The 21,362-nt window shown below is 37.4% G+C and overlaps 1 protein-coding gene across 2 annotated transcripts in view; it reads right to left on the reverse strand.

The window, feature by feature from the left end:
- NUP62CL (nucleoporin 62 C-terminal like) overlaps positions 1-21,362 on the reverse strand; it is a 100,165-nt gene that overhangs the window by 12,757 nt on the left and 66,046 nt on the right. The window lies entirely within an intron of this gene.

Here is a 21,362-nt window from a genome sequence, read left to right on the forward strand (position 1 = left end):
CTTTCATTGTACTTTGCAATCACAGATTTAAGACTTCATTAGGTAAAGATATCAATACCTGGCAAGTAGAAAATAATAACCTCAAAGAAACAAAAATAACAAATAAAACCAAACCAAAACACCCACTATTTCCTGAATGTATAAACAAAGACTGTACACAATAATCAAATGTCAGAAGGTCACTTTCACACCACATGAAACTCTGGCCCAGTTCTGGCCAGTGCAGCCATGGAGTAAACCAGCATATAGAGAACTCTCTTTGTAACTGCATTTCAAATAATAGAAAAAGATAGAAAGTAAGGCAAACCTCCTGCAACTAAGATTTAGTAAGATCAAACGGCTTATGTTCAGCACACAAAAACTGTCTTTATATACTAACAATGAACATGAGAAAAAAAAATCCAACACCATTTTCAATCACTACAAAGAAAGTGAAAAAATTTTTTTTCTGTCTGCTGGTTCACTCCCCAAGTGGCCGCAATGGCCAGAGCTGAGCTGATTCAAAGCCAGGAGTGAGGAAATTCTTCCAGGTCAGCCATGTGGATGCAGGATCCTAAGGCTTTGGGCCATCCCTTACTGCTTTCCCAGGTCACAAGCAGGGAGCTGGATGGGAAGTGGAGGAGCCGGGATAGGAACTCACACCCATGTAGGATCCTGGCAGATGAAAGGCGAGGATTTAGCCACTAGGCTATCCTGCAGGACCCAGAAAATGAAATATTAAAGTATAAATTCAACAAATACAAAATCATACATAATATACATGAAGAAGTTTACAAAAATACTGATGTAAGAAATTAAATTGTAGATAAAATTGGGGACATACTAAAGATGTCAACTCATAGTAAACTCCCTGCTAATGTTCCTGAGAAAGCAGTGGAAGATGGTCCAAGTGGTTGGGCCAATGCCACCCATGTAAAGACCTGAAAGATGTTAGCTCCTGGCAGCCTTGGCTGCCATGGTCATTTGGGGAGTGGACTGGTGGTTGAAAGAATGTTCTTTCTCTGTTTTGTTTACGTCGTACCCACTGTAACTCTGCCTTTCAAATAAATAAAATCAATCTTTTAAAATAAAGATAATACCTGTGTGTTACCCAATATATTAACCTATAACAAGAGTTGCCTTGTAACTCGCCTCTCCAATAGATAAAGAAATAAATCTCATAAAATTGGATAAGCTACAGACTAGGAGGAAAAAATTACAAGCAATATATGAGATCTGTTAAAAAAAAATTCTGTGGAAAATTGAATTAAAAGATGTTTACTTTTTTAAAAACCATTTTGAAAGACATGGCTATCAGATGTCTTTCAAAGGTTTATAGGAATATATATTATGAAAAAACTGTGCAATGATTTCCATTGTTTTGCACCAATATAAGCTTATGTTTTAATTTCAATTTTCCCGGAATTTTGTGAATTACCTTCACAGCTGACAAAGGATTCGCAGCTAGGATATATTAACAGCTCTCAAAATTCACCAGTGAAAACCGATCCAATTAGCAAATGGGCAAAAATTGTGGACAGAGATCTCACTGAAGAGGATATATTGATGGCAAATAAGCAAAGGAAAAGATGCTGAACACCATTAGCTATCATGAGAGTGAAAACTGCAATGACATCACCATGCTAAATGACCATGAGGACACAAACTAGATTACTCACCCATTATTGGTGGTTATTGGTGGGCACTTAAAATGATACGGGCACTCTGGAAAGCAGTGTGGCAGGTTCTTATAAAACTGAACATGTAACTATCAGCTGCACTCCTGGATATTTATCCCAGATAGATGAAAATATATGTTCATAGGCATTATACTCACAATATCCAAAAATTGGAAATAGCCTAGCTGCCCAGCAACAGGTGACTGGTTAAACAAACTATGGTACACCTTTACTTTAGAACATTATTCAATAATAGAAGAAATCGAACTATTAATGCACAAAGCAACTCGGTTGAATCTTTGGGGAATTATGCTGAATGGGAAGAAAAACCAATTCCAAAAGATTACATGCTGTATATTCCATTTCTATAGTTCCAAATGATAAAATGTTAGCAACAGAGAATAGATTTGTGGCTGCCAGGAACTAGGAATAGGTTAATGAGTAAGAGAGCGTGGCAGTAGGGAGGTGGGCATAACAATAAAAGGGAAATATGAGGAAATCTTGTGACATGGAACAATTTTGTATCTTAACTATGATGGTTGGATGTCAAACTTATATACAATCAAATTGTAACATTCTCTCTCTCTCTCTCTCTCACACACACACACACACACTCACTCACACACCTACACCTGGGGAAACATACATAAGATGGTTAGATTGTTTCGTTTTTAAAATCCTGGTCGTGCTGTTGTTCTGCAGCATTGTAAGTTGTTATCACTGGGAAAATTACATGATGAATATACAGTTTTTATATTACTTCTTACAACTCCATGTAAGCCTATAATTACTTCTACAATTCAATTTAATAAAAGATCAAAACACACAAGGTTTTATTCGAAATCTCTTCTAAAGGTGCCAGTTCAGTAGGTACACATTATGACTCCCTATTTATACCAGGCAACAGTTGTACCAAATCTGTTCTTACTGCTCAACATGACTGACCATCTTTTCAGTCTTTAATATATGCTTCTTCATTATTTACTGCTGCCTGCTAAGCCAAATTCACAATTTTAAGCTTTTAGTTATTCTTTATATATAAAGAATCTACTTTCTGTAATTAGTTAGGTTGGGCTGTTGTATTTAAAACTCCCCTGAAATACAGGAGTTTAGCATAATTAAGGTTTATTTCTTACTCAGAAGGGGAGGAATGGGCAGAAAGAGAGAAGAGAGAACACTGCTTCTGTCCAAGGCTTAGCTGCCTTTTAGATAATCAGTTTATTAAAATTAAAGTAGCACTCTTAATAAGTGTACTTGAATTTTTAGTGCTAATGACGTCTGATGGGAAGAAGAGTTTTTAAAGACATACAAGGTTTTCATCTCTGCCATGAGAATTCATACCCTCACAATGCAACTAATGCATTAAGGTGTGACAAAATATTCTGCTTGTGCATAGTGCCATCTTTTACACAAAATTAATTTAAAAAATACATTTCAATGAAGAATGTTAGAGGAAAATATGCTTAAAAATATCTTGGGGGCCAGTGTTCCGACATAACAGGTGAAGGCATCCCCTCCAACAGCAGAATCCCATATAGGCCCACATAGGCACTAGCTTGAGTCCCAGCGGCTTTACTTTCAATCCCTCCCTGCTAATGTTCCTGGGAGAGCAGCAGAAGATGGCTCAAGTGCTCCTGCTCTGCCACCCATGGGGATTCCTGGATGAAGCTCTTGGCTTTGCCTGACCCAGGCCCAGGTGTTGTGGCCATTTGGGGAGTGAACCAATGGGTAGAAGATCTCCCTCTCTGTTTTTGTCACATTGCCTTTTAAGTAGATAAAAACATAAAATTTTTAAAAAAGTATCATGTACTCTTGGAGGTGTGGGAACAAGGTAGCAGAATAATTACATGTTAAATGGTCTACACTCAGTCACTCTAATGAATCATTTTTCAAGTTTCATTTCAAATTCAACTTCTTCAAGGAAAACAACTAAAGATCCTTTTTTCTTCCTTTATCATCTTTCACCACTCACCTTTTTAAAGGCAGAGGTGCCACTGATGTTTATATACCCTATTTCAAGTAACACAGTGCCTGGGTGCTTAATCTTTAGTGTCACAACTACTCTATGGTTTCCACTTGCATCTAAATGAACACCTTTCAATTATACAACACTGTAGTTTCCCATGTTACCTTATTCCATTCCCACAATAGCTTGGGACAGAGCAAGTGATTAAAAGCTGAAGATGTTGAAATAATTTCCAAAATTTTGTCAAATGTTGTAACATTTTAAAATGAAAAGTTACTATACTGAGCTAATAACTGACACTGGAGCATAAGACTATTTATTGTACCTTCAAATGCTGAAGTGCTCAGAATGAGGCCAGCCCATCTGAATCTTGTTTATGGTGGTTTAATTGGTAATATCAAGTCATTTCATCTATGAAGTGGCCATTAAGAAAGTGCTCCAAAACAGCATCGTACTATGACTCCAATGTATTTGTTTATTATTAATTTTTTTAGTCACAAGAAAAAAGAAAATTGCTTTAGAGAATAATCTTTAGGATAAACAATATAAATTCATCTGTTTGGGAATGACTTAAATTGTGCTACATTTAATTCATCTGAGGAACCTCTCCAGCTTGAGGAAATTCACTTGGGCACAAAATATACATAAGTAGGATTAGTGAGAAATCTAATTTTGTGGATGTATTGAGTATATTTCAAATCTGGATTTACATATAGAAAAGGAACATTGGGACACAGAGCTCTGAGAATGTTAACTATGACATGCTCTTTCCTAACAGCAGCTTTAGACTTCTTTAATTCTAATCTTCGTGCCCTAATCTAACATACAAGAATTTCTTTAGAATCAAGTAACAAAGATAGGATAATGAATCTATTTTATTTGTAAAGGAAAGCAGGGCTGAGCTAGAGGTTCATTAAACAATAGAAAGACATAAAAATGCCTTTCTACTAACTGTAATGCAAAAAGCACGCATTACTACTAAGCATAAGGGGACCCTAAAAATGAATCTTGGAAAGGTGTCCGTGCTGCTGCCACATCTCTGACAGAGCAAGAGCATCTGGTTTTCAAGTACCTGAAGAGGGACATCGCCCACCAGAACATAAGAGATGACCTCACCAAGAAACCAACGTCACCAAGATTTCCCAAAGAATTTAAGAAAAGGAGAGGTAAAAGGAGCAACCTTGACCAATAAAGTAGATTTTGTTCTAAAAAAGAGAGAGAGAAGAGAGAGGCGAGAGAGAGAGAGAGAAGGAAGACACATTATCTGGAATTAAAAGGCATCTTTTGGCATCTCAGCATTTGATACTCTTCAGATGAGAGGGCTGAAAGTAATTAACAAAAATGTTTAACAAATCATTTCTTATCTAAACTGTTTCTTCAAAAAATGTAATAAAAGAATGTAATAAAATAACCACTATAAAAAACTGGGTTAAAAAAAAAAGCATGTTTATCATATAATCATACAAATCCTTGTCTCCAAATGATCTTAGAGGAATTTTAACAACGTTTTCAGTTTATTTGCTTGAAAAGCACAGAGACAGAGGGAAAGTTATTGCCCATCCACTGGCTCATTCACACATGCCCACACAGCTGCAGTGGTCAGATCTTCCACGCATGTGGCAGTGATCCAGCTACTTAACTCATTGCCTGATGTTTCCCAGGGTTCACATTAACAGGTCTTGAACCTATCTACTCTGATATTGTAATAGGCGCATCTTAAGCAGCAACTTAACCATTATATCACACCCCAAGAATTATTTTATGTCAAAATGAGGTATCCATGTATATCCAGAACAGTACTATAGGGACTATAATTTAGAAGTATTACAAAGTCCGGGCCTGGCAGCGTGGCCTAGCTGCTAAAGTCCTCGCCTTGAAAGCCCTGGGATCCCATATGGGTGCCGGTTCTGGTCCCGGCGGCTCCGCTTCCCATCTGGCTCCCTGCTTGTGGCCTGGGAGGGCGGTTGAGGACGGCCCAATGCATTGGGACACTGCACCCGTGTGGGGGACCCGGAGGAGGTTCCGGGTTCCCGGCTTCGGGTTGGCACGCATCGGCCCGTTGCGGCTCGCTTGGGGGGTGAATTGTCGGACGGAGGATCTTCCTCTCTGTCTCTCCTCCTCTCTGTATATCTGGCTGTAATAAAATGAATAAATCTTAAAAAAAAAAAAAGAAATATTACAAAGTCCCTTCTGCTGACATTTTTAGTTCTTCTAAGGATTAATTCTTCTGCCCTAAATAGTCTGAATGTTGTAAGCAGCTATTAATTATGTGGTTTTGTTCCATAAGCTATTGCGATGATTATGGATGAAATACATTTTACTTTTGAAGCTTTGGGATACTTCATGAAAGAAGTATGCCATTAAAATATTCATCTAACTTCCTAATCATGACAAGTATAACATTTCCACTGTAAATTCCTATATTGTTTGTTAATATTAATGGAGGTCATGATGGCCTGGTTTCCAAAGAAACAAAAAAAAGGTCAATTTTTCACCCCACACCCTTCCTCTGAGATAAGCAGCTCTATGTACTTAAAGAACAAATTGGCTCAGAAGGTGAGCCAACTCTCTCATAAGTGGTCCCAGTAGAACCGGAGTTGCCACGGTTTCATTGACTGCCAAAGAAGACAGATGTGTGACTTCAGCATTGCCATCAAGCCAACTTCAAAATAATGCTGTAAATTTTTAGAAAGACAAGAGAGGGAATTTTTATTTAACTACAGTTAATTTTAACTCTCAGTTATCAGCACTAACCAGGAGGAAAAGTGAAATGGATAATGTTACTGGGTAAATTATCTATACATATTCCTTAATTCAATATCCTTATGCATTTTTTCTGACCTCTTCTAGTTTAGTCATAAAACTGCTAGATCTCTACAGGTTAGAGAAACATAAGGCTTGTTTATCTATAAATTGCTTGCATATATTAGAAAATTTATTTCATAGTGCAATATTTTAACAAATTTATAGTGTAATGTTTTGTTTCCAAATAATTTTCAAAAAGTTGATTATTTAGCTAAATACGTGATCCTACTAGCATATAATAGCTGCCATATTTTACGGTGGAAAAAATTGTACCAGCATTAAACATATTAATCATAAAAATATTTCCCAGAAGTCTTTTAAAGAAATTTTGAATGGAGAGACACAGAATACAGAAAGTACTAGAAGAATGAAAAAAACTCATTCTGCTGGTTCATTCCCCAAATGCTCGCAAAGGCTAGACTGAAGTCAGGAGCTGAGAATTTAACCTAAGACAACCACATGAATGGCAAGAGCAAAATTATTACTGTCCATATCCTGCCTGTATTAGCAGAAACTTAAGTCAAGAGCCAGAGCCAAATACTGAACCTAGGCACTTTGGTATCAGATGTAGCCATTTTAACAGCTGGGCTAAATGCCCACCACCCTCCTATCCAGAATGCTTTCTTTCTAAAATCAAGATTTGACTTTACATGTCATTCAACAGTATGTTTTAAAACAATTTTGTATGTGAAAATAACATTAATTTTCTATGTTTATTTGAATGCGAATGAATGGATTGAGTTCATCTTGTTTTCAGTCTATACACTGTTTTAGAATATGTGATCCAATTAACTCATAAAAAAGCAAAGTCAAACTTGTTTTAAACAGCATAATTAAATTCTGTCGCTCTATTTCTTAATAATACCATTTCCTGATAATGGAAGAAAAGATTCCTTAACTGAGAATAGTATAAAGGAGCCCAAAGTAGTAACTACCAAGTTATTTTCTGCCATTCTTCATCCTGATTTCTCTTGTCTCATTTGAGAACCTAGATCAAATCTCATTGCTGCACTAGCTCAAATAAATTCCCAGTAAGCACTACTCTCCAATGTTTTATCATTTCCACTCTGTATTGAGAACTTTACATAGACACCTCTGACTAACTTTCCATCAGCAGTTCTATCATGGCTTAGAAACTCTTGTCCTCTACAATCAGAACTAATATTTCTTTTAATGTCATGTGACGCTTACATCACAACTGTGTTATAAGCATACCAGAAGGCAGACTACCATCCTGATAGTAAGGAAATTTGAATCCTGGTCCTTACTCTGTCATTAATTAGTCCATGTGTTCAAACTCTCTGGGCCACAGTTTGTTCACTTATATAGAGTAAGACCCTTGCAATGCTAGCCAAGTTAATTTTGTGGAGTACATACTCTTGGAGACCCTTGAGGTTTAATTTATGATAAAGAGGATCCCTACCAAGAGAAAAATCACTATAATGTTTCTTTGCATCCAAATTACATTTTGACACTTGCCTCTATTCACCCTAGAAGTAACATTTACTGTAGAAAAATATGCAACAGAAAAGAATATTCTGAATAATCTCATTCTTCATTGTTTTCCAGTTACTGACATTCTCTTACATTTCAACTTTTTAAAGTTGATTTAAAAAAATTTACTTAGGGGCCAGTGCTTTGGCATAATGGGTAAAGCTACCTGCATCCCACATGGGTGTGTTCATGTCTTGCCTACTCTACCTTCTATCCAATTCCTTGCTAACTCCCTGAGCAAGCAGCAAAAATGGCCCAAGCCTTCTGATCCCCGTACTCACATGGAAGACCCACAGAAAGCTCTTGGCTCTTGGCTTCCAACTGGCCTTGCTTTGGCAGTTGTGGCCATTTGGGGAATAAATATGCAGATACAAGATCTCTCTCTTTCTCTCCCTCTGTGTAACCCTGCTTTTCAAACGGTCACAATGTCCACAGTGGCTGGGGTTAGGCCAGGACAAAACCAAGAGCTAGGAACTCCATCCAGGTCTTCCATTTGGATGGCAGGGCCCCAAGTATTGGGCCATCATCTGCTGCCTCCCAAAAGCATTCACAGAAAGCCGAATTAGAAGCAAAGGAGCCAGGACAGACACCTATATGGGACTCTCAAGTAGCAACTTCTGCTGTGACCCAGTGCCCACCCCTCATATCTCACCGGATCTTCCAGTCTCTTTAGATAACTAGCTCTTTTTAAAATGACAATCTATGTGGAACTGCCTTATCTATGCCCAATGTAATAGCTAATTTCTGTACTGTATAACTCTTCTTGTCTTTTCTCATATACCTAGTAAATTCTAAGAATAACCAGCTCTACCACTATCTCTGAACAATGATCATGAGCCAAACACTATTCAGAATTACACATTACTTCCCTTAATCCTTACAGAACACCTAAATGTAGATGTAATAATCAGTATTTTGTCATTGTAAAAAAAATACTGAAAAAAATAACTTTAAAAGAGAAAAGTTCACTAAACTCAGCGTTGGAGGTTCAAGTCTAAGATGTGGCAGCCCGACTGGTTTGGTATCTGAATAAGTTGATAGTAGTGAAGCACAGAGCATAGGTAGAGGAGGGATTGGATGGGTGAGTCTGAAATCAGAGATTGCCTTGGCTTAGCTTAGCGCTTATCACCAACCCCTCCTTAAGAACTGCCTTCCAAGCCCTTTTCTAAATGGCCAAACGACATCCAAGTAGGCCCATCCCTAAATGCCATAATTGGATTAAGCTTTCATCCATTTCAGTGTCACAAAACTTTGAAGTTTAAGCATCTGCACAATTTCAGAAACCATATCCTATTCAAATCATAGTAGTAAATACTATTTCTTACCTAGAAATGTGGCTATAGACTCATTAAGTAACAAAATCACACAACTCTGATGTGGTTAAGTCCTTGAGTTAATCCATACCTATCTGATACAGAATTCCCACCCCTCCATCAGGTCATTTTTAAAAATGAATATTAAAGCAATACAGAATTTAAACTCTCTCTGATGATTCAAAACACAGTTTAGAAAGATGGGCCATTTCTTCTTCTATAATAGAATGAAGTAAAGGTCAACGATGACCTAAGGATGTCAGGAAATGAAAGAAGCTGAAGAAATTCATGGTTGATGATCTCTATTAATGCAGAGGATGAGGAATTTAGAATGTCAAATAAGAAAATCTGTTTTATTTTAAGGGCTCATCCTTAAAAATAGTAATTCTGGAGGGGATATTTAGCTTCATGATTCAGATGCCATGTCATATCAGAAGACCTGGAGTTCGATACTTGTGTCTCCAGCTCCTAACTCTAGCTTCCCGTTAATGCAGACCCTGGAAGGCAGTGCAAATGACTCAAATAGTTGGATGCCTGCCAACTAGACAAGAGATCTCATATGAATCTCAGACTTCCAGCTTCAGCCCAACCTTGGGGCGCGGGGAGGGCAGGGCATTGCCAGCATTTGGGAACAAACCAGTGGACAGGAAATCAATCTCTCCTCCTAATTTCTTTTTTTTTTAAATAGTAACTCTCAATAACTTCCACTTGTCTCAATTCCTGAGATCTTATCATATTCCATTTTAAATCTATAAGACAGTTGAGAGATCAGTTAAATCATATAACTTTTACCTAGATTAAACTCACTGTTAAAAACTTGCCACAAACTGCCAGATCTATTTCTTTACATAAATGATTTCTGGCTCAACAACTTTAAGGTAAACTATACACTTTACTTACACAGCATAACATATATCTTCTAATAATAACTGTCACAACTAGGAAAAGGAACAACCTTAATACCATTTAATATGTAGTTCATATTCAATTTTTCTAGTCATCCTAAATAATGTCTTTTTGATTTTTGATACATTATCTATGGTTAACACGGTAGACTTAACTGTTGTAAATGATTTCAGCCCATTCCTTTATATATTATTGCTTTGAATTTTTTTGTCACTGTGACCAAATTTTTGAAGAGTCCAAGCCATTATCTTTCAGAATTATCTCAAATGTAGAATTTTCTTCTGATTATACTCAGGTTAAGCAATTTTGGGAACAGTACTACATCACATTTCAGAATCTCTCACATGTATAATGTCTGATTACTTTCTTATGATTACATTCAACTTAAACACTTTTGTTAAGAATGGTAAGTGATATTGCATACTAATCATGTCAGATCAAAAGATTCACGTCAAATTACTCCATTACTGGTGAGGCTAAGCTGTATTTCTTCATTACAGTGATACATACCAGATATATCTTTATAAATTTGTCATTTAAAAAAAGATTTATTTATTTCTATTGGAAAGTCAGATATACAGAGAGGAGGAGAGACAGAGAGGAAGATCTTCCATCTGATGATTCACTCCCCAAGTGGCTGCAATGGTCAGAGCTGAGCTGATCCGAAGCCGGGAGCTTCTTCTGGGTCTCCCATGCGGGTGCAGGGTCCCAAGGCTTTGGGCCATTTTCAACTGCTTTCCCAGGCCAAAAGCAGGGAGTTAGATGGGAAGTGGGGTTGACGGGACATGAACTGGCATCCATACGGGATCCAGACATTTGCAAGGTGAATATTTTAGTGGTTAAGCTACTCTGCCAGGCTAAAATTTGTCATTTTTAATATGTACAATGATACTTTTGAGATTACATTAATATCCTGTTTCCCAACAGTCTTAAATTCAATGGCTTTAGCATTCACTAATGACTCTTCGCTGAATAAATTATTATTCTGTGGCTGTAAAATGGTGGTTTTCTCATGGAATTATACAACTAAAATGAGTGAATCTCATGCTATGTAAGTTAGAGCTTAAGAAAATCTTTTATTTGGTTGAAAAAAATAACTCAGTAACTCACAATTCGTGCTAGTACTGTTTTTCTGCTAAGGAATGACTGACAGTTGAAACACCCTATGATTCAGGCAGGGAATTAAGATCAGAGTAGCAACTTCAGTCCTGGAACAAAGGGTTAAAAGTATTAAAGGTATTACCTGCCACACTCACATCCCATGTCTGAGCACCAGTTCAAGCCACGGCTCCTATGCTGCTAGGAAAGTGGCACAGGACAGCCAAGTACTTGGGCCCCTGCTGTCCCTGAGAAAGACTCAGAGCTCCAGTCACTTGGCTTTGACTAGGGCTGTGGCAGACATTTGGGGAGTGAATCAGCAGATGGAAGACATCTTTCTATATCTCTCCTCTCCATCTTTAAAAGAAATCATTTAAAAAATATCCAAGTAAACATAATAAAAGTATTCTGATGAACTTGTTCATTAAAACAGGATTTACTGGAATTCCCATTCCCACCTAGCTTCTGGTATAGCTCTGGCCATGGGAGGATTCAAGATTGACGCTGGCTGAATGTTGCTGGAGAATCTGGTCAGTGCAACATGACATTGCTGTGTTTGCTGCTTTCCCATAATATTTAGTGCAGATTCAGCGAACAACGATCTGAATTGCACCTGCAGCCAGAACTCCATCAGCAACAGTGTGGGAAGGGACGTACACCAGGAGCTCAGGAGGTGAATCCAGACATAGAACTGCTCATCCTGCTGGTCTGTTTGATTTGACCAAGAGCAGAGACAGAGCAGCAGGTGTCAGATGGGCAGTATGGGAACAGAGTGGATATCACAGCCCAGTTCACCCCCTAGAGCCAAATTGGGTGCCATTTTGTTTAAAGAAGGCAAAGGCTATGGGACAGGACTGACGTGCACTGAGCTGGGACTGAACTCATTTCTGGCTTAGTGAACTGTAACAAACAGGTTCTACCCAATATAGGTCTGAGTAGCCCTCAGACTGGACGGCCAGCAGATCAAGAACTCCACCAGTGGCACTTCAGGCACCATTTTGTACAGTGTGGCAAAGGTTTAAAAACAAGTGACTGCAAACAAAGAGCTGTGTGTACCAACTGCAATAAGTAAAATTGAACTATAGACCTATGGGCGACACAACTTAGAAACCTGCCCCAAGGAGAAGAATCTGCTAACCAGAAGTACCACAACCAACAGCAAAAAGAGACAAAGACAGAATATATATAGTACTGAAGACTATCCTGCAAAGGAGCAAAACCCTTTGCCAACCTCAGAATTAACTGAGGAATACATAGAGAAAATGGGGGATAGAGAATTCAAATCACTTGTTATAAAGCTTCTTATCAACAACAAGAAGCACATAAAGCAGGAGTTCAAGGAATTTAAGGAATATGCCACACAGGAAATGAATCAAATGAAAGCTGATACATCAGAAATGAAGAATACAGTGGAGCAAATTAAAAGTACAGTGGAAAGTCTCCAAAATAGAATGAAGGAGGCAAAAGAAAGAATCTCAGAATTAAAAGATATTTTTTCTCACCAGGGGGAAACAAAAAAAAGCTGGAAGCAGAGCTGGGTCAAGCTAAAAACAGTATTCAAGAATTAAGAGACACTATTAAAAGGCCAAAGAAAAGAGTTATGGGAGTCCTAGAAGGTGCAGAAAAAGAAACTGGGTTTAAAAATGTATTTAATGAAATAATAAGGGAAAATTTTCCTAATCTAGAGAAAGAATTGGGAAACAACATCCCGGAGGGGCACAGAACTCCCAACAAGCTTGACCAAAAGTGATCTTCACCAAGACGCATGATAATCAAGCTCTCTTCAATTGAACATAAGGAAAAGATCCTCAAATGTGCACATGAAAAAAATCAACTGACATATGAAGGGATGCCAATTAAACTCACAGCTGACCTCTCACAGGAAACTCTACAAGCCAGAAGAGAATGGAGTGACACATTCTGGATTCTAAAAGCAAAAAATTGTCGGCCCAGAATAACGTACCTAGCAAAGCTTTCTTTTGTCTTTGAAAATGAAATGAAATTCTTCCACAACAAGTAAGAGCTCAAACAATATGCCTCTTCCAAACCTGCCCTACAAATGATACTTAAAGATGTTCTCTTGACAGAGAAGAGGAATAGCGCCCATCAAAACCAAAGGAAAATGTGAATAATCTCCCATTAAAATAACAACAGAAGACTAAATCAATGAACAATCCATTGCTAACATGACAGGACCAAATCACCATCCATTAATATCAACCCTGAATGTAAATGGCTTAAACTCATCAATCAAGCATCATAGATTAGTAGACAACAATTAAAAAAGAAAACATTTATTTGTTGTCTACAGGAGACATATCTCACCAACAAAGATCGGGGAAACTATCTCATGGAGTTTGATTTTTTTTAAAAGTTTCATCTTCAAAACACTTGCTTTCTCATTAAATTCTTCAATGTCTCATAGATCATACAGTAGCATCATTTTCTTCAAGAAAGGTTCTTGATTTTCTTTTTCATTTCTTCAGCAACACATTAGTCATTTGATAGCACATTATTTAACTTCATGGCGTTGTTGATTTCTTTTTTCATCCTGTTGTTGATTTTGTTTTGTGGCTTTTCATTTAAGGGAATAACTGTGTAATGGAGAGTATCATATCTCAATGAAACTGTTTACTGTATTTTGGCAATATGATGCTAGATTCTCTGCCATTGTCTATGCCCACAATGGTGGACATATGGCTATTTATGAAGAACTATACTATAGTAATAATATAGGGGAACTCAGTGAAGAGGTGGCGGCTGGGGATGGGTGAGGGAAATCCCAGGGCCTATGTAACGGTATCATAACATGACAATAATAATAAAAAGGAGTAAAATTAAAAAAAAAATAAATAAAAGGATTTATTTATTTATTTATTTATTTATTTGAAAGGTAGTTACACCAAGACTAGGCCAGGCTGAAATCAGAAACCTGGAATTCCATCCTGGTCTCCCACATGGGTGACAAGTGTGCAAACACTTGAGCCATCTTCCATTGCTTTCTCATGTGCACTAGCAGGGAGCTGGGTCACAACTGAATCAGCTTATAGTTGAACTGGCATTCGTATGGGATTTTACCTTCACAAACGGTAGCTGAACCCACTCTGCCACAATGCCAGCATCTGTTCAAATATTTTACATGGTGGTTTCTATCATTCTTTTTCTAAGTAGTAACTAGCATGTCTCTATACATTCCAGTTCTTTCTCTCTCCCTCTCTCTCTCCCCGTTTCTCTGAGTATCACTGTGAAGCAAGCATTCTTTTTCCCTCCAGTGAGCCATAATCCTTTACTATTATCACTACTTTTAACAAACCATCATAATGTGGCCAGTGGGAATCCCTTCAAACATAATCTGACTTCCTGATACAACTGCCTTAGTCTTTGAACTATGTTTGCTTTCTTGGACAAAAATCCCTTGTTTTTTCTCTACCTGTGGTCTGAGATTAAACAGTTCCCTACCAAGACTCAGTTTATTTTAGTTTTAACGGTATTTAAAAAGCAAGATCTGGGTGCTGGGTACATCCATTGCTACTAGGGTGTCTGTCACTGTTTCTAGCTCTTGTGTTTACAAGGGAATAGGAATCCGTTACTGACATCTGTAATCCAAATTCCTAATGCAAATACAAGAGAAAGGAGAAATAATTCCCATCTCTTATCTTTCAGTGAAAATGCTGACTTTATATTACCATTAATATACCTACACATTTGCTTAACTCAGCCTCATATATCAAATGATATCATAATTTTAAAAAGATTAATCTATATGAATATTTAAGATTTCTTTTCAGTTCTTTTTATAAGATGATATCCTAATAATATCCAAAAATACTGTGCTCAAAAGTCATTTGAATTGAGTGATTGTCATAAATTAGTTTTAAGGTTTGTTTGGTTTCACTCTGTCTTTAATTTGGATCTTTGTATTTCTACCCATTATTTACACATTATTTTTAATTTTTGAGTATATAAAACATTTATATGACCCCAAAGTCAAAATTATCTAAAAAGGAATATTTGGGTAAGTTCTGCTTACATCTCTTGCCTAGTTCCCATTTATCTACTATATTCATTAATTTCTAATTTATCCTTCCTATATCATATAGTTCTTTAAGACATATATATTATAGGAGTGTCACTTAATTCATTATATACATATATATATATGTATATCTGATTATATACATAATATAAGTTAAGTGTGGTTATGGAACACACAATCTACATTTCCTACCTGAAATTCATAACGTTTCATATACAAATAAATGCCCACCTGCATTTTGAGCAAATCCACTGCAGAGAGCACTTATTAGCATTCACAGTTTTGTACATTTGCTGGAGCTAAAAGTACACATAAGACTTTTGGATTATATTTATTATGATGTGATAACCAAACATTAGGTGTAATTAGTTAGGAAATAACATTTAATTTTTTGGTAACATATGAACTGAGAATATACCAAATAATAATAGATTTGTATGGTATTTCAAATTTTTGTTTGTTACCTTTATACATGTTTGATATAATTATTTTGTAACTATTAGCAATCAGATACCCATAACTTGATTAAAAAAATGACTGTCATAGTACAAAATAAAAAATGTTAAGAGACATTTCACAAGAAAAAAAATCATCTAAAAATTAAAACCAGCACCATCTATCAACAACAGAATTTTTTTTTTAAAAAAAAAATGGATAGTTACACTCAGTTGTTAAGAACAGGTTTCGTATCCCTGGCTGAAATACTCAGGAATATAAATATTTCATTTTTTCAAATTTTGAAATATCTTGCATATACATAATTAGATATATATATATTTTTAATCTATTTTATTGTGTTGTTGTTGACAATCTTTACATAGTTAATTACAGTTAAAGAAAGAAAAAGAAAAAAAAGGTTCAGGGGGATAGGGAAGTGGGTAATACTATTATGTCCATATTGTTTCCATCATGTATCTGAGGTAAAGGGGGATATTGAGGGAGAAGCCCCACCCGGTTTCCCGCCCACCCCAAGTCCCCAATGTGGGGCATGCTCTGAGATATGTGCTCGAGTGGTGTTAATAGTTCTCCGGTTATGAATCGCTGCCAGTTTTGCTCGATGAGGTCGTCCACTGATTGATATGGTCCATCATAAAGTCTCCGTTTGCCCCATATATCGCTGCCAACATATAGCTGAGATGAATGATTGATCTGCTCTGTCTTCTGTCTTTTCTTGATCAGAGTTCTGAGTCCAGCAGTTTGATTGGGGAGATCTCCAAAGAAACTTTGAGGTATTCCCAGACTAGATTCTTGTATGTGCTAGCAAGCACAGGGCCCGGCACAGTCCATCACCCCGATCAGCTGGTGGTTGCAATTGCTGGGTTGGTTCTGTTTTCAGTCCCGAGTTGCACTGGAACCAATGGGTGTTGCAGTCCAGTCTGGTTCTGCCCAGCATGTACTCGGCCCTCACACAAACCAGTGGGAGCTGCAGCCTAGTCGGGGCGACCCACAATAACCCCCATCAGGCCCGCCCCCTACCCTGGTTTGCCAGTATGTGTAGCAGAAGACCAGTCTGTCCCCCATCCCATTTGGCTCTGGCACTTGTCAATGGGTATTAAAGCTTAGTTCTATCTAACCAACTCAACCATCCAGCCCTCACGGGTGTTGTTGAGTGCCTCTCTATCTAGCCATCCCAGCCCCCGTCCTAGTTTTCATGCCCTCCCACGGGAATAGTGATCCAAGAAGGGGGAACCCACTTTTTCCCTCCCAGGTCTCTCTGTCCCGGTTTATGCACTCTTTAGGTGGTTCTGTGGTTTGACTTGACAGAATTAGTCCCCAGTGCCAGCTTCTGCGGCTATGCCCAAACATCCCTCACCCACTCTAATTTATGCTTGCACCAGCAGGAATAATCAGCCCAGCCTGGCTTTTCCCTGATCTAGTCCACGTGCAGCGCACAGGTGTTGTGGCCTTGCATAGTCTAGTCTGTCTTTATCCCAGCCCACACTCTCCATTGGGAGTAGCTGTCCGGCGCGGGAACCAGCCCCTTAATCTTTTAAAATATATCTAACATAATTAGATATATTTTAAAAGATTTATTTATTTTTTATTGTAAAGGCAAATATACAGAGAGGAAAGAGAGAAAGATCCTCCCTCTGCTGGTTCACTTCCCAAATGATTGCAATTGCCGGTGCTGAGCCAATCTGAAGGAGCCAGGAGCCTCTTCTGGGTCTCCCACACAGGTGCAGGGTCCCAAAGTTTTGGGCCATCCTCTACTACTTTCCCAGGCCACAAGCAGGTGGATGAATGGGAAGTGGAACAGCTGGGACACAAACCAGCACCCATATGGAATACCAGCACGTGCATGGCGAGGAATTAGCCACTCAGCCAACAGGCCAGACCTTGCATATACATAATGAGATATCTTGAGGATAGGGACCAGGACTAAATACAAATTCATTAATGTTTCATATACATCTTATACACATAGTCTGAAAGCAATTTTATTTTAAAAACAGTATTTCAAATTTATCTCCATTTAAACAATTTATTATTTATTTAAGAGGCAAAGAGACAGAACTTTTATTCATTGATACACTCGTCAAATACCCAAAATGATAAGACTGGGCCAGCTCACAGCTGGGGAGCCAAAAACTCAATTTAGGTCTCCCACATGGGTAGCAGAAACCATATTGAGTCATCACATCTTGACCCCAAAGGGTCTGAAATGGCAATAAGCAGAAATAGAAAGCTTCAACTGGGAGTCAAATCCATACACTTTAATATGGTATCTTAATCACTAAGCCAAACACTTGCCCCTGCATTTGATCATAAACAGGGTTATAAGAGGTCAGGCATGTAATTTTTCACTTCTGGTATCCTGCAAGTTCTCAAAATTCCAGATTTTCAAGTATTTTCATATTTTATATTTTCAGATTATGGATGTGGGAAAAATAAGCACATTTATATATAGCCAATAGTAGCATAGATTGACTCAACCTCTCAACCTTTCAAAATGTGTGTTTTAATAATAATACTCAAAGTTTTTAAAATATTCATACTTTTTGACTAAATATTTGATTTCTAGGAGTCTATCCAGAGGAAATAATCAAATCTAAATATAGGCCCTGGTGTGATGGCTCTACTGAATAATCCTCCCTCTGCAAGCACAGGGATCCCATATCATGTCCCGGCTGTTTCACTTCCCATCCAGCTCCTTGCTTGTGGCCTAGGAAAGTAGTAGAGCATGGCCCAAATCTTTGGGACTCTGCACTCACATGGGCGACTAGGAAGAATCTGCTGGCTCCTAGTTTTAGATTAGCTTAGCTCTGGCCACTGTGGCCATCTGGGGAGTGAACCAGTGGATGGAGGATCTTTCTGTCTCTCCTTCTCTCTGTAAATCTGCCCTTCCAATAAAAGTAAATCAATCTTTTTCAAAAAAATTTAAAAATCTAAATATAAGTGATAATTAGGGGCTGGCAGCATGGCATAGTAGGCTAAACTTCCATCTGTTGTGCTGGAAACCCACGTAGGTACTGGTTCGTGTCCCCACTGCTCCATTCCAGATCAAGTTCCCTGCTTATGGCCTGAGAAAGCAGCACATGATGGCCTGGGTTCCTGGTCCCCTGCACCCATGCGGGAGTCCCAGAAGAAGCACCTGGCTTCAGACTGGCTCAGTTCCAGCACTGGAAGTGAACTAGCAAATGGAGAACATCTCTCTATGTCCTCTTTCTGCAACTCTGCTGTTCAAATCAAAATAAAAAAATAAACTTAAACAGTAAATATCATTGATAATAATTGGTCTAAATGGTTATATTGGTCCACAATTAGAAGCAATATCTCCAGCAAATAAAAATGATTGTATTTCATAATGTCACAGCTGATGAAATATGATAACAGCATTAAAACTTGGGTTTTTTTGGAGAATTGTTAAAATATTTGGGAAAAATCATGAAAGAACATCTATTGAAAATACAAAAATCTAAATAAATGTGCTTCCAGTATTGTTTGAAACAAAAGTAATTATTTTTAGCAGCAAATCAAAAATACTAGAAAAGACATATAGCAGTATATCAATAGGATACTGATAAAACACGTGACTTGACTTGCTGTTTTTTCCACAGATTTTATGATAAAATGTGACTGAGTAACACAGAGCACAAGCCAGGCTTGTTAACCAAAATTTTATATATTAGGTCAGCTCCCATTTCTCCTAAATAACAGGAAAACAAAAACAGGGATAAATTCTAACACCATGAATATTAGAACATACTACTGCTACTTTTCTGCTTTGGTATATGGTCCACTGTTACGAAACTTTGCTGATCTGGTTATAATAAATTATCTACAGAAATATTATTGTCCAGCAAAATGTTTCTGCTTCCTGTTCAATTATCTATGCTAAGAAAACAGATGAGTTGCTGATCTCTTATCATCAAGCAATTCACTAATCTTTTGAACACCCCAATCACTACTACCAGAAAAAACAAAAAAGATTTAAATCATTTACTGTCCATTACTAAAGTAAAACCGGGGCCAGCATTGTGACACAGCAGGTAAAGCTGCTGCCTGCAATTGCTGGCATCCCACAAGGGCTATTATTCCTGTTTTGGCAACACAAGCTCCAATCCAGCCCCCGGCTAATGGCCTAGGAAAAGAAGTGGGAGATGTTCCAGGTATCTGAGCCCTGCCACCCACGTGGGAGACCTAAATGAATCTCCTGGTTCCTGGCTTTGACCGGACATTCCCTTTTTCTATGTCCCTCCTCAGTTTCTCTCTTTCTGTGTAACTCTGCCTTCCAAATAAATACATTTTCAACACAAAAATAAAGTAAAACAATCCAGGGCTAAGTAGAAAAAAAGGGGGGGGGGCAAGGTAGAATTACAGTCCCCTTTTATTTTATTGAGAACAGTCAGTATTGATTCAACATGAACTAGATATCAGCCTCCTTGCTTCATGTCTAAATCTGCACATATTTATCTATGCATCAAAACTCTATCACAGTGATGTTTTGAAACTTTAATGGTGATCTAATCTTTCATTAAAGCAAAATCTCTATTTTTAAAAATCTAGATCATCTGTGTCAACATAAAATGAGATGGTATCATGGATAATCTGAGTAATATTTGACTTCGCTCAACTTTAAATTCATCTAGAGAATGGCATCTTTTTTATAGCTAGAAAAGACTTGAAGATCATGTAGTTTATTGCTGACATTTTGCAAAAGAAGGAACCAAGGCCCACAGAGATTAAATAGCTTAAAATCTTAATGCTTTCTCAACTGTAACATGCTGTCTGTATAATTTAAAAAGTCAATAATGTACATATAAACAAGAACTGTCTGAATACAATTGGACAGAGTTTACCAAGGAATAACAACCACTTATTTTAAAAAGATTTGTTCTATTTTTTTATTGGAAAGTGTATGTTTGTGTAGCACTCATTTGTCACCACCTATGCATATCCTGCCTCATTCTTAATTATAATTAACCAATAGAAAGTACAATAGAAATTCTTATAATGGAACATTTTTATGATTTATTTTTATAATTTCTAACATGGCATGGGAATGGGAAAGAAGACTCCATTTAGTTGCTAAAAGTGAAAAAGTTGGAGGAATAAACTCCAACTAAAATAGTCATATAGGAAAAGGTGGAAAAGCATAATCCTTTTTACCACCAAACTGACTCATGGCAATTCAACTCTAGCAAGTCTGAGTTGATTTTTCCATGACATAATACATTTACATTATGAGCTAATCAGTTTTCTATGGAACAGGTAGAAACCTAATAACTATATTCAACAAAGTTGCTATGGAAAAACACATGCTAAGTCTCAAATATTTGATTTATCAAACATTTAGGACATAATCTAATGATTAATTCGGGATTGCCTGGATATTCTCAGAGATACTTGATATTTATACAAATAAGAAAATAAACATGCAAAAGAAAAGAATAAACTAGCTAATGGTTAAGTTAACAGAAAAATAAGTACAGGGATATATTTATGTGAGGAACAAGGAAGTAAATTTTGCAAGTTTTTGTAACAAAGCTGTTTTTTCACCCTCCAGTGAGTAACCACAGAAACCTTACAATCTTTTCTGCCTCCAAAGATTTCCTGCCCCACTAATGAGGTGTAAGAGCGTCCTA

The sequence above is a fragment of the Ochotona princeps genome, chromosome X (genome assembly GCF_030435755.1).
Source record: "Ochotona princeps isolate mOchPri1 chromosome X, mOchPri1.hap1, whole genome shotgun sequence".
Lineage (NCBI taxonomy): Eukaryota > Metazoa > Chordata > Mammalia > Lagomorpha > Ochotonidae > Ochotona > Ochotona princeps.